The 14,546-nt window shown below is 41.4% G+C and overlaps 1 non-coding gene across 1 annotated transcript; it reads left to right on the forward strand.

Moving 5' to 3' along the window:
- The first annotated feature begins 2,795 nt into the window (after nt 1–2,795).
- Nucleotides 2,796–2,902, forward strand: LOC131254640 (small nucleolar RNA R71). The gene has a single exon (XR_009175764.1). It is a non-coding gene; the product is annotated as a small nucleolar RNA R71 (small nucleolar RNA).
- The last annotated feature ends 11,644 nt before the right edge of the window (nt 2,903–14,546 follow it).

Below are 14,546 nucleotides of genomic sequence, written 5' to 3' on the forward strand. Positions count from 1 at the left end.
TGCTTTTGGTTGGGTGTAGGGTAAAGATAAGATCAATTTTAGCTTTATCTACCTCAATTCCCTTAGACGAAATGATATGTCCAATGATTATTTCCTTACGAACCATGAAATGGCACTTCTCCCAATTCAGTACCAAATTCTTTCCTTCACATCTTTTCAACATACATTTAAGATTTTCTAAGCAATCGCTAAAAGATGGACTAAAGATAGAAAAGTCTTTCATAGAGACCTCTAGATATTGCCCTACCATGTCATAAAAAATACTCAACATGCATCGCTAAAGAGTGGCGAGGGCATTACACCGTCCGAATGGCATCCTTCGATAAGCAAAGGTGTCAAAGGGACATGTGAACGTGGTCTTTTCCTGATCTTCAAGGGCTATCTCTATCTGGTTGTAGCCTAAATAGCCGTCAAGGAAGCAATGGTATGAGTGACTAGCTAGCCTTTCCAAGATTTGATCAATAAAGGGCAAATGAAAGTGGTCCTTCCTCGTGATGGTATTCAACTTCCAGTAGTCAATGCACATTCTCCAACCAGTAGTAACTCTAGTTGGCACGAGTTCATTATTGGCATTGGCTACAATGGTGATTCCGGACTTCTTAGGAACCACCTGAGTTGGACTTACCCATTAACTATTGGATATTGGGTATATGATACCCACATCCAATAGCTTAAGAACCTCAGCCTTAATCACTTCCTTCATGTTTGGATTTAATCTACGTTGTGGTTATTGGGAGGTCTTCGCATTATCCTCTAGATAAATGCGATAAGTACAAATCAAAGAGTTAATTCCCTTGAGGTCTGCAATCATCCATCCAAAGGCTCCCTTATGCTCAATGAGAGTAGAAATGAGCATACTCTACTATTCTTACTCAAGATGGGAAGAAATCACCACCGGGTATGTCTCATCTTGACCTAAATAGACATATTTCAAATCAGAGGAAAAAGGTTTTATGTCAAGCTTCGGTGCCTTGAGGTTAAACGGTAGAGGCACTACATTAGTTTGGGGCAATACTTCGAACTGTGCCCTCCACCAATTAACTTCAAGTACCGGCATGATATCCAGCATGGTCCCCATCTCCCTAATCATATCATCATCAAAATCATGGGAGTGGACCCGGTACATCTCTAGAGGGTTAGAGGATAAGGTCAGAGTGCTCTATCTTCCATGAAAGAATCAATCAGGTTAATATCGTGGGAATCGTCCTCATCCTCTAACTGTTTACCTGTGTTGAAAAAGATATTCAACTCCAATGTCATATTCCCGAAAGACATACTCATGACTCCATTCCTGCAATTGATGATTGCGTTTGAAGTGGCAAGGAATGGGCGACCAAGAATGATGAAAATTTAAGTGCTCATGTCCATGATGGGTTAAGTATCCAAGATGATAAAATCTACCGGATAGTAGAATTTTGTCAACCTAGACCAACACATCCTCGATTATCCCTCTCGGTACATGGACTGAGCGATCGGCAAGTTGTAACATGGTCCGGGTGGGTTTTAATTCACCTAGACCCAATTGCTCGTAGACCGAGTACGGGATTAGAGTCATGCTCGCTCCTAAGTCAAGAAGTGCGTGCTCAATCTGGTAGTTCCCAATTACGCAAGCGATGGTTGGGCTACTAGGATCCTTGTACTTTTGTGGCACATCTTGCTTTAGGATGGCACTCACTTTTTCAGTTAAAAAGATTTTCTTTTAGATACTTTGTCGTCTTTTGGTCGTACACAAGTCTTTCAGAAATTTAGCATATGAAGGTATTTGCTTAACGGCATTCAGTAGAGGAATATTGACCTTCACTTGCTTACGCACCTCTAGAATATCCCGAGAGTTAGAAAGAGGCTTTGGTGCTATCAACCGTTGGGAACATGGGGCAATCGACTTGCTTTGAAGTTCCAGTTCTAATTCTTAAGGAGCAGTGCTAGGTCTATCATTGTTATCCTCTTGCGGGTCCTTAGCCATTTCACCCATAACTGGAATGGTTTTGTTAATGGCCTTCTCACTCCTAAGAGTGGTGATAGATTTAGCTTGCTCCATCTAATTTGAAGAGCTCGGGTCGCTAACTTTATATTGTGGTTTTGGATTAGGAAGAGGTTGAGCTAGAAGACTCCCCTTATTCCAAATCATATTCCTTGTGTCAAGCCCTTGTATGGCCTTTGTAAGGTCTTAGAAGGCTTGTAGCATCCCTTGATTGAAAAGCTCTTGATTTTGAAGATGTTTTAGAACCAGATCCTCTTGAGGTTTCCCTTGATTTGGAATTTGATTAAAGAAACCTTGAGGGATAGCAGTTTATCATTCCTCCAACTGAAGTTTGGACGATTTCTCCAGCTAGGATTATATGTATTGGAGGTAGGTCCATTGAAAGGTCTTTAGTAATTATTCACGGCATTGGATTGCTCATTCAATACCTCTTGAAAGGCAGGTATTGTTGGATAATTTTCGGTTGTGTGAATGTTGCAAGTACAAATACCACAAATAGTTTCCTTAGCCTTATCCTTCTTCAGTTCCATGGCCTCGAATTTCCTTATGAGATTTAGCCACTTTAGCATTGACATCATTATCCTCTTTCAGAAGGTATAATCTGCCCCGCTCCTTTGATTAAGTAGGCTTAGATGTGGTTTTAGGTCTTGGGGTGATGTCCCATGATTGTGCAGTTTCAGCGAGTTTGTCAAAGTAATCTCACACCTCATCGACGTTTTTATTCATGAATTCCCCATTGCACATCATCTCAACGAATTAGCACATGGAAGATGTCAGTCCGTTATGAAAGAAACTTGTTATGCGCCATGTTTCAAAATCGTGTTATGGGCATGAACTGACGAGATCCTTGAACCGCTCCCAACATTGGAAGAATGTTTCATCTTCCTTTTGGACGAAGTTCATGATCGACTTCCTGATGGTGTTCCTCTTATGGTATAGAAAGAATTTTTTATGAACTCCATCATGTCATTCCATGTGTCAATAGATCGCGGACGTAGTGTCAGACCGATGTCCTAATGACCATTCCGTTCCGTATGATCCTGCGGTCCTCTCGGTCAAATTCCGGCAACCCATGACCCATAGATTTCATTACCGAGCAACCCTGAGTCGCATCCTTTAAACCTGAGCCGACTCAACTTAAGACCAATGCCATTGCGACCACGTCGTCACTGCGGTTCTGACTCCGCGTTTCATGCGCGAATCCGATGCTTAGATCATAAGATGTAGACTGCGCATTATTATGGCCGTGGACCGCACAATGGCACCATTCCCTAGGCCACAATGGCACCATTCCCTAGGCCATCATGGGGTGATGTCATCACCCCATGCTAGGTAATGATTTCTCTCTTTTTCCCATAAGTAAACTCTTACACCTCTTACAAACTAATTATTATCTTACAACCACTCATTACCTAAGAAGCTACACCTCTCTCTCTCTCTCTCTTATCTCTCTCTCCCTCCCTCTCTTCTTCTTCATTTCCATTCATAGCAACCTTCAACCGTCCATGAAAACTCCCAAAATCCAGCCACTTCCAACCTTAAGCCCTTACTATCTAACCATCAAGACCCCATCTCAACCATTGAATCTCATCCCTTGGAGCTCTAGGACATAGTGGTGGAAGAAGGAGATCAAGATCCTACGTGGGTGCCTCTCTCTCTCTCTCTCTTTTGATCCTTGCATAATGGTCCACTTCATAATGTATGTTGATGTCCATACATGGGATGGTCACACATCCAAATTTTTGGGCCAATCTGGATGAGGGAGAACACATAGATCAACCTAATTTTCTAGATGGGTGGCCCACCCACATGGACTCCTTGCATGATGTATATGTTTCATCCGTGCCGACGGCCCATGGGGCCCACCTTGCTGATGTCTAGCCCCTAGATGAAGGAGAACACAAATATCAGCTTTGTTGCAAAGTTATGGTGGGCCACACGAGTGGACCCACCTGATGTATGTTTTTTCATTCAGGTCGTCCAAAAGACGTGGGGCCTACTGTGATGAATGTGTGGTCCACCATCCAGCTGCTGGACGGTGGGACCCACCATTTATATATATATATATATATATATATATATATATATATATATATATATATATATATATATATATATATATATATATATATATATATAATTATCCATCCACGTGGGACGATGGGTCCCACGCAGCAATGTTGCTGCATTGACGTCAGCAAATTCTGGTATGGGTTATATCCCAACTGTCCGTCCTTTTTTTCAGGACGTGGGACCCACCCCACACGTGCTACACGTGTGGGGGGTGGGGCCCACCTTTGATTTATGTATTCTATATCCACACTGTCCATGGGGACCACCATGATGTATGTGTTTTAGCCACGCTACCTGTCCGTTTGCTGGACTGGCAGGGCCCACCTTGTGATGTGTTGTATATTCACATCGCCCATCCACGTGGCCCACCATGATTTATGTATTATATCCACACCATCCAGCTTGATGGACGGTGGGCCCTGGCATGATGTACGTGTTTTATCAGTGTCGTGCAGCCCGTGGACCCCACAATGATGTAAGCGTTGTATATCCATCTGGTGGGGCCCATTTGAAATGTGCAGGACCCACCCCATTATGATGTATTTTTGGTCCATCTGGTGGGGACCATCTGGCATGTGCAGGGCCACCATGGTGTATTTATTTGGTTAGATCATGGGCTCTCCCATTAGGCCCAATATGATATATGTTAGGCCTTTGAGTGAGGCCCATTTTGTGGTGCAACAGGCACACCTTGATGTGTTGTATCTATGCCGTCCATCCCCCTAGACGTGGGACCCATTTGATGTGTGTTTTAATCTCAGCCATCCAGCCCTTGGACCTCCAAATTGACTGGAGTGCTAATGGCCCAAAAGTCCAACAACAGGCCCATCTCTTTGTATGATATCCACCACTTTATTGAGCAAGACTTGGGCCTTTTGATGCCTTGTTAGGCCCACCTTTCACCTAATTGTATATGGGCCAGATTGCCCAGATTTTCTGGATGTTTAGTGGGCCAGATACTGAATATCCAGCCTTAGAATTTCCTATTGGTGAGGTGCTATCCATCCATTATGGTGAACTTCATGGGCTGAGTTTTAAACCACTATATTGGGTATATTGTACACTTGGCCCAGCTATATTTTTGGAGCCTATGGGCTACCCAAAGAGGCCTGCCATGTTGGATGTACTAGACATAGCCTAACTTAGCATTTTTCTGGGCTTTGGGCTGCCCCATGTGGCCCACCTTGATGTATGTGGGCTATGGGATGACCCAAGAGGCCCAATATTGATGTACGAGATAATATGAGTGGAACCCATTTATTTTCCATCCATTGTGAGGGCTATGGGCTGCTTCATTAGGCCCTTGTGTGAGGCCCATTTCGTGTTGCAACAGGCCCACTTTGATGCATGTATTGTAGGCACTCTGTCCAGTTATTTTTCTGGACCATAGGGCTGATCGGTGAGGCCCACCTTGATGTGTATATTTACCTTGCTGCCCATTTATTTTCTAGGTTAAGGGTTGTCCCATATAGCCCACTTTGATGACGTGTTGTGCTTAGCCGTTTCCCCCATTTTGTGTGGCCCACTTGGACGTGGCCCATCCGTAGTGGGACATCCAGTGTTAGGGCCCACCATGTGCTTGTTATGGGCTAGCCGTCCAGGCCTTTGGATGCCCAGATTGATTGGGGTGTTGCTGGACCTGCAGTCCAGCAGCAGGTCCGCCTTGTTTTTATGAGTTCTATCCATGTTTCCATCTGGTGGGGCCCACTGCGATATTTATGGGCTACCATGAATTAATTGTTTTGCCCAAATAATGTAATTGTTGGAACCCAGTAGGCCCAGGAAGTTGGGTGGCTAGATGTCCAGCAAAGGCCTAGATAATTCTGCATCTAGTTGATTTTTTTGGAGTAGTATGGCCCACCAGATTGAGGGTGTTTTGAGTACTCTCTATGCCTGTGTTTCTATGTGATTGTGGGCCCCGTTTATGCCTTGTGTTGCCCACTAACCATCTCATTGTACAAGGACCTTTCTGTCCAAATTTTTGGACGTCCAGGCAGGCCCAAATGGGTCTGGACATCCAGCTTTAGTGTCTCTCCGCATGCTAGTGCTGCCCATCCATTGTGCTAGGCCTTGTGGGATGATTGTAAGTCCAATATGATGTATGTGATTGAATCTTTGCTGCCCATCCAACTTGCCTAATTTTGGGCCAATTTGTAAAGCCCACATTGGTGGACGTTGGTTATACCTTGGCCATTTAATTGAGGCATATGGGTTGCCCATGAGGCCCAACATAATACATAAGTAAGATGTTCTCTTTGGCCATGATGTTTTTGGGCCATGGGCTGCCCCATCGTGTAGCCCATTTTGATGTATTTAGGCTTTGGGTCATTGCTTGAGGCTCAACATGATGTGTGGAATATTGTAGATGGTGCCCTTTTATTTTCTAGCTATTGTATGGGCCATGGGCTGTTTTATGAGACCCTTGTATGAGGCCCAATGTGATGTATGTGAAGCCCATGGGATGTGGCCCAATGAGATGTATGTGAGGACCATGGGATGTAGCCCAATGTAATGTATGTGGGGCCCATATGATGAGGCCATTGTGATGTATATAAGACCTATGTGGTGAGGCCCATTACAATGTATTTGAGGCCTATGTGGTGAGGTCCACTGTGATATATATGAGACCTTGGTATGAGGTCTAATTGTGATGTTGACTCTACCATGAAGTATATGATAATGTTTATGATGCCCATCAATTTTTCTGGCTAGTTAAGGGCCATGGGTCTCATTGTGAGATAATCTCTATAACGGGCCGCATTCTAGGAGACAATGGTGGTTAAATGTCCACATTGCAAACTCCCTAGGGCCCATTGCTAAGCCCATTCCCCATCATAAGTTAGAATCTAAGGCGGGCCGTACCTTAGGAGCAATGATGGTTAATTGTCCACGTTGCAAACTCCCTAAGGCCCATTGTTAAGCTCATTTCCATTTTCTCTTATTGGGCCCTCTGAGAATAATGCTTTCCACCATACCCTGTAGTACTACTCAAACCTTGGAACCCATCTTGTGGCCATGATGAGAACCATTGTGATGGCATGGGGCACATTATGATTGTATGAGGCCCATTGTGATGGCATGAGGCCCATTGTGATTGTATGAGACCCATTGTGATGGTATGAGGCCCATTGTAATTGTATGGGGTCCATTGTGATGGTATGGGGCCCATTGTGATTGTATGAGGCCCATTGCAATATGTGAGGCCCATTGTGATTGTATGACGCCCATTGTGATGGTATGAGGCCCATTGTGATGGTATGAGGCCCATTACGATGTGTGAGACCCATTGTGATTGTGTGAGGCCCATTGCGATATGTGAAGCCCATTGTGATTGTGTGAGGCTCATTGTGATGGTATGAGGCCCATTGTGATTGTATGAGGCCATTACGATGTGTGAGACCCATTGTGATTGTGTGACGCCGATCATTGTTATGTTTAATAATCATGCATCATGACACATGCCATAGGCATCATCTTCATGCTTGTTATGAGGACTGATTGACCATAACATATGCCATTGGGCTGGTTATTTTTGGGACTCCATGAGAGATGGAGTTGCCCCATATGAGCGCGCGGTACACGCAGGATTGCTGCATGACTGGATAGTGTGACTCATGCGTCCTGCATTTGTGTGATATGATTATTGTACGCTATAGCAACATCGAGGCCGTAGCCTCCACAGGCATATCGTGGATAGCAGGATTGGACACCGAAAATGTTTTGGTTCTACATGGGGCGTCATAAATGTCCCTGGGTGAAAGTCCCTAAACCCTTATGGTACCAAGAGGATGCTTCGACGTCGAGACCGAGTAGATGTATGAGTGTATGAGTGCCAAATATCATTAGGCCGCGTCTCCCACTGTGTCATGGTCAGTTGAAAGTGGGCCCGCCCGAGGGTAGAGCCAATGCCGGTTGAGTCTGATCAGCTCATAAATGGGTCTGCTATCGACGTGCCCGATAGGTATTGGTTAGGCGAATAGTGAGGTCTCTTACGCTCACTTAGACTGCGCGCATGGGGGAGGAGCAGTGCCATTTGGAGTGTACTAGACCCCGGTGATTGTCTAAAGAAGGACCGTACTGATAAGTGGATTCAAATGAGGACTGGCATGATATATGATTGCATCTTGCATATGACATTAGCCACGTAGGCCTTGCACCGCATAGCCTTGGTATGGCTGACAGCATTGTACTAGACCCCGATGATGATCCAGAGATGCATGGTACTGATATGATGACACCCCATTACTGTTGCACACGTGGGTGGACACTAATGTGGTAAGGGCCTAAGGGCCTGGGTGAGCTACCAGTGATTTGCAGGCTATTGTGCTACCAAGCTACTGTGCGAGGGTTGCGTACTCAGCATTTGACTCATTCATTCATTCATCCATTATCCACTCGAGCTGATGGTGCGTAACCAAATCATTATGTGTACCTTCGCAATGGCCAGGATTTCTGTTGGGGTGCGCGACCAACCTGAGATCAGGAGTTTACCATATTGAGTCTAGCTATCCAAATTTAGGTATAGGACTGGTTTGGATAGAAGTCACCTGTGATGAACCCCACAGCTTGCGATACCACGTATTATCATCTCGACTATAAACTCTAGCTTCATCATTCCTTTGCATTACATATTGCATTGCACCCTCGGTATATGACATTTAGGTTACTATGATTCTGCATTACATGGCCTAGACATGTCATTAGCCTATTATGTTTTTGTATTGCATAGCCTGAATAAGACTATTGGTATTTATGGACTTGCCAGCATGTTTCTTTATTGCTCTGATATTTGCATTCTGAGCACGCTTATATTACGCACACTAACACCACCCTTTAAGCTTTTTATAAGCTTATGCACGATAAATGCGTGCAGGTGACATTAGACACAATCAAATTGAGGCAAGGACGTGCGGCTGAGCTTCTAGAGTTTTTAATATCTCTATTATGTATTTCCCTTCATACCTTGTATTCAAAGTTTTTTATTATAGTGGATATGTGGTGATGTTTCTTGTTATTGTTGTGGGTTATGCTCGTGGTTATGCTTTTCTTCATGAAATTTTATTTTAAAATCCTCCATGTAGGATCCCTAGATCAGAATCCGGCATGTGGGCGCTAGGAGCCGAGAATGGGGTTCTACGGAGGTTGTCGGCGCCAGATACGGCGATCGAGAATTTTGTGAGCCCAGTTTCCGAGTTCGGGGTGTGACACATAGTGAATGCAACCACGTCTTAACTTTCTCTTTCAAGGAGAAAGGAAAGAGTTTCAACCTGACTGTGTCCTCAAACACGTTAGGAAAATATAAAGTGGCTATAATCTCATCAAACTCTTTCAAGTGTATATATGGACTTTCATATTCAAGTCCAAAAAACTTTGGAAGGAATTGGATCACTCCTGGCTTGATATCCATGTTTTCTGTATTTTCTAGAAAAACCATATAGGAAGGTGTGCTCGCCCCCGCCGGTTGTAAATAATCTCATAAAGTATGAGGCGGGGGTGCATGGTGCACCTCATTCTCATCCTGGACTTCTGCAACTTGAGGTTGCAGCTGGTTCATTGGTTGATTTATAGATTGATTTGTAGTCATAACCTCAATTAACCCTGAGGATCTCAAGTGGTGTCTAATCCAGTGATGGATAGATAACCCCTTAACTAATCCTCCTTCACTCAAGAGACGTCGAGTGTCGTCACGGACCCACTTGGGCATGAAACACTCTCAGCCCTCAATTTCAGAATCTAACCTAAACCTAAAAGAAAGAAGAAAATAGAAATCTAGAAATAGAAAGGGAGAAAATTAGAAAGAAGTTAACAAATTAGAAGTTCCTAAATTAAGATCCTGCAGAACAAAATAAAACTAGTCAGTTTCTAAAAACAGAAATTCTAAAATTAGAAGTTTTCTAAAAACAAAAATAGAAAGATGAGTTAGTTTTCTAAAAAAATAAAATTCTAGAATTAGAAAGTTTCTAAAAACAAACTAGAAAACAATCCCTAATCTAAAAATGGAAAGGGAGAGAGAAGTTAGAAAAAGGTTACCGAATTAGAAGTTCCTAAATTAAGATCCTACAAAAATAGAAAGATAAGTTAGTTTCTAAAAATTCTAAAGAAACCTTAAATCCTATAAATAGAAAGTAAATAAATCATAATCTTAACCTAATTCTAAACTAATCAATCTCAGAAAAACACAACTGTTAATCCTCGGCAACGGCGCCAAAAAACTTATTCATAACCCCAAGTATAGGGTCGCGATGTAGTAATAATCTCGGTGAGACCAAGGTCGAATCCATAAGGACTAATCTTATGTGTCTATTCTGAAAGTAATTAGAATAAAAAATAGAAGAAGATCTAACCTAAATTAAGTAGTGAGTAATTTTGAGATAATGAGTTTAGAAACTTAAGAATTTAAAGGTGGGAACTAAGGTTTCCAGGGATCCACTTACAGCTATTTGAATGTTTCCTTATTTGATTCAAGGCACTCAATTGGAATTAGAGTCCTATCCTATCCAATTGGAAGATATTCAACAAACTCATATCTGAACTTTCATTGACCTAATTCTCAACGAATGAAAGTCGTGAGGATTAGAAGTGATTTCATCACCTAACCATGTCCAGGAAACAATGATAGACAACAGGATATACCGATCCAACAACCAACATGGGAGAATTGTGAAGAATATAAGGGATTCCATCACTCAGTCATGCCCAAGGGACAATAGAGAACAACAGGATTTCTATTTTCACAAACTCCAAATAGAAAAAGAAGATACTTCAAGCTATTGCAGATCTATTGTAATTGAAGTCACAACAAACTATTAAAAACTAAAAGTATTCTTTAAATATCAAACTAGAATCAAAGGAGTTCAATAATAACAAGAATCAAACAAGAAAACCATCTCAATCATGCTACAAGCTTCACCCCTCAGCCCTAGCTAAGGGATCTAGCCAACCATGGACATGATTGGATTAAAAACCCTAGAAGAAAGCACTATCATTATCACTTTTACTTTCATATTTAACAATCTTTTGCGTATGTGAAGTTCTAAGGACGACTAGTTTTTTCTTACTAGAGAGAGTCTTAAATTGTAGTTTATATGTTTGTAAGAAACCTAAGAATTCTTCTACATTCATCTCGTCTACATTTCTACACTATTCTATTGAGGTTATCTTGGGAGTAAACCTATCCAAAAAGGATCTAAGTATTTTCTTGAATATACGACCATCCGGGATCATCTTTCATAAACCTCATATGGAGTTGCAAATATTATTAAGTTTAGAATAAAACTTCATAAAAGTTTCAATATTACATCTTTATAATTTCAAATTGGGTCATTAAGAGCTGAACATTCGATCTTTTTATGGTGCCCGTGCCTTCATGGGTGATTTCCAATATGTCCAACACTTCCTTTCCCGTTTCACAAGTATAAATACATTTGAATTCATGGAGATAAACGACACAATAAATAACATTGAGAGATTTATCATCATAGATATACTGTGTTCTCTCCTCGGCACTCCATTTGGATTTTTATTTGGAAGCGCTAATGGTTCTAACATCAACCACAACTTGTTCCATAGGCATATTCCATCCTTGTTTGATAATAGCCTAAAGCATAAGGTCAAGGGATCTTAAAAAGACCTTCGTCCAAGCCTTCTAATAGACGTAATTAGACCCATCAAAATAAGGCGGCCATGTGACAGCATCACCCACTTGGGTAAACATAATTCAAATGCTCATTTTCACATCTTACTCTAGATGGTTAAGTCCTTGAAGAGCAACCCGTTCTGATACCAATTGAAATTATATGGGATAGTCTATCACAGCACATGCGGGAGCTTGACGAAGCTAGAAAATTATGGCTAAGCCCTAGAATAAGGATTAGAACCAATTAAAAATTTTACAATTAAAACACAATTGCCTACTTAAACTAATATGAAGGTAATTAACACTAAGGCTTTCGAGCCAAAGTGAGTCCAATCACATATACTACAAATCATATGCCAATAACATAGCTAGTTTATAAACAAGATAATAATCTTGTGTGTGGGATGTGCTAACTATTCAACACTTAACATACATCTAATTATGCATACATAATTCAACAAATTAAATTCACATGTATAATTAACAACGTGCTCAAATCACAATCACAAACGCAAGCATGTATAGTGGTTCAGTTTCCTTACTCCACTTTTGGCAGACACACTCTCCTTGAATCAGTTTTACCTCTAACCTATACAAGCATATACTCCCACCAAAGGCCTATACAAGGACTTGTAAACATACATTCTCGTTAGAGGCCTACATAAGGACTTATCAAGCGTACTCCTACCAGAGGCATACACAAGGATTTATACGTACTCACCCGTGTTGGTGGCGATACGGTCCTACATAAGAACTTACGCGAGTTTGGGTCACAGACTCTATACTCAATCCTACACAATGAATGAGTATGTGGACTCTTACAATTTGACAACTTTTATGGCGGATTGAGTCCCTTTTGTAGCGGCTTACTTGAATTGCTTCTTCTAACCTCTCACGTGCTTGAATTCGCTCCTTAATTGCTCCCCTTATCGTTGATGTCAATGCTTCAACTCTTATGAATGTTCACCTTGCATGTAATATGCCAATGAGGTGACCAAGGCAAGGGAAGTGATGGAATCTCCTACGTCTTATGGGAATGATGTGAACTTAAAGGATTCACCTAAATGGGTAGTCTAAAGAGTTTAGACATGGATTTTACTATAAGCATAGTGTCTAATCTCTGGAAATATGATAATTTATCTAATACTTCGAATAGGAGTATGAAATGCTCATTAGAGTGAATGATCATAAGAAGATTGGCATGAAAACTCTTTGAAATAAAGACTAAGATATGTGGTATGAGTGGGAAAACACATAGCCTCTAATTACACTAAAATCTCATTAAAATGCCCAAGAACCGAATGCCCTATATAAAAGAACTGAGTTCCAATAGTAAAAAAATTGATAGAAAATGGGCCTCTCTATCGATTAAGCGATGCCTTCAATCAATCAAACTCTCATTCGATGGCATCGAAGGGTCCTTCAATGGATCAAGAAACTCCAACTATTTAGTAAATTTGTTGCTAGGCATTTTTGGCGACCTTTAATCGATCAAGCCTCGAGTTTGATTGCTCGAACCCAAACCTTCGATTGATCAAAGGTTCGCTCGAGAGGCATCATCGGCCTGTAGATGGCATCAAGCTTCACTCAAAAATTGTTGTTTTGGGTATATGTTTTTACAGCAATTTTGTACTTCTTTTAGCCTTACTTATCATGTTGCAATTTGTCTCCTAAGGCTATGTGATGATCAACCAAGGTTTACTCATAAGGGTTCATATCATCTAGAGGCTAAAGGTTGTAAGGTTAGGGTTACCAAGTCACCTCATTAACCTGTTCTTCACTCATTGCTACTTCATGTCATCTTATGTCTTTGGTCTTTAGGGCTTAACCGACTACATGACATACGAACTCACGTGATTTACACTAATAAAGATGACATGTGGAAAGATGGCTGATTGCATTTATTGTACCAAACAACGAGCCATCGTCGCTTTTACCTTCTTGGCCAAAGGCGAAGCGACATGGGGGGCAATGTTGTACCCTATTTCTAATTGTTCTTAAAATAGCCAATAAGGAAGGGACACGTATCATTGCATGGGAAAGAAATAGCATGCGAAAGATCTTTAGAGATATTTATAGCACTTTTCACATAAGTACAACTGGTGCTAAGCTGGATGATACACGACCGAGAAGTCTAAGAGGCGGAAAACAGTCGAGCCGAAAAGAACAGTTAAAGGGATACGAAGAGACGGAAGGATCCAGAAGACCGATCTGGCAAAGATTCAACTATCATAATCGTTGAAATAAAGAAGAGAAACGCATAAAAAAGAAACTACAATAGAGATCTATAAATAGCAAGTAGTTCAGCAAAGCGAATCGTTTCATATCAACCCAACAATCAATTCAAATTATCTTTCCTTATCATATCTTAACTCTATCCTAGGAGTAGTTGTAATCCTTAGTCATAATACAGTAGCAGTAATCTTTAGTTATACTCCAAGTCTATGCTTTTGAGTTAGATTATTCCTGATATCAATATAATCACTTCATCTTTCAGAAAGGCATCTTATTGTTACTCCCCGCAATCGACCATAAGTATTTCCTTTTTGTTTGACTATTTCCATTTATAAAAATCATTTCGTATAGAAGGCAAGGTGCAACCCATCTTCGGAGAAAGAACCACACCCTCTTATAATCACCTGATGATTTTACAATCATATTGTGAGTGGTTGAATAGTAAACTGATCTTCTCAGGCCTTGGTCATATATATATATATGGGCTAACGTTTAACGTATTTATCTATCTTAGTGCTTGGGGTCAAATTATTGGATTTGAATCGAGCAGCAGAATCAATTCTCACACGCCCTCACAGGTCACATGTGACCGAACCAAACCGAAAGCCAACGTATGTGAGA

Source organism: Magnolia sinica, chromosome 8 (assembly GCF_029962835.1).
Source record: "Magnolia sinica isolate HGM2019 chromosome 8, MsV1, whole genome shotgun sequence".
Taxonomy (NCBI): Eukaryota; Viridiplantae; Streptophyta; class Magnoliopsida; order Magnoliales; family Magnoliaceae; genus Magnolia; species Magnolia sinica.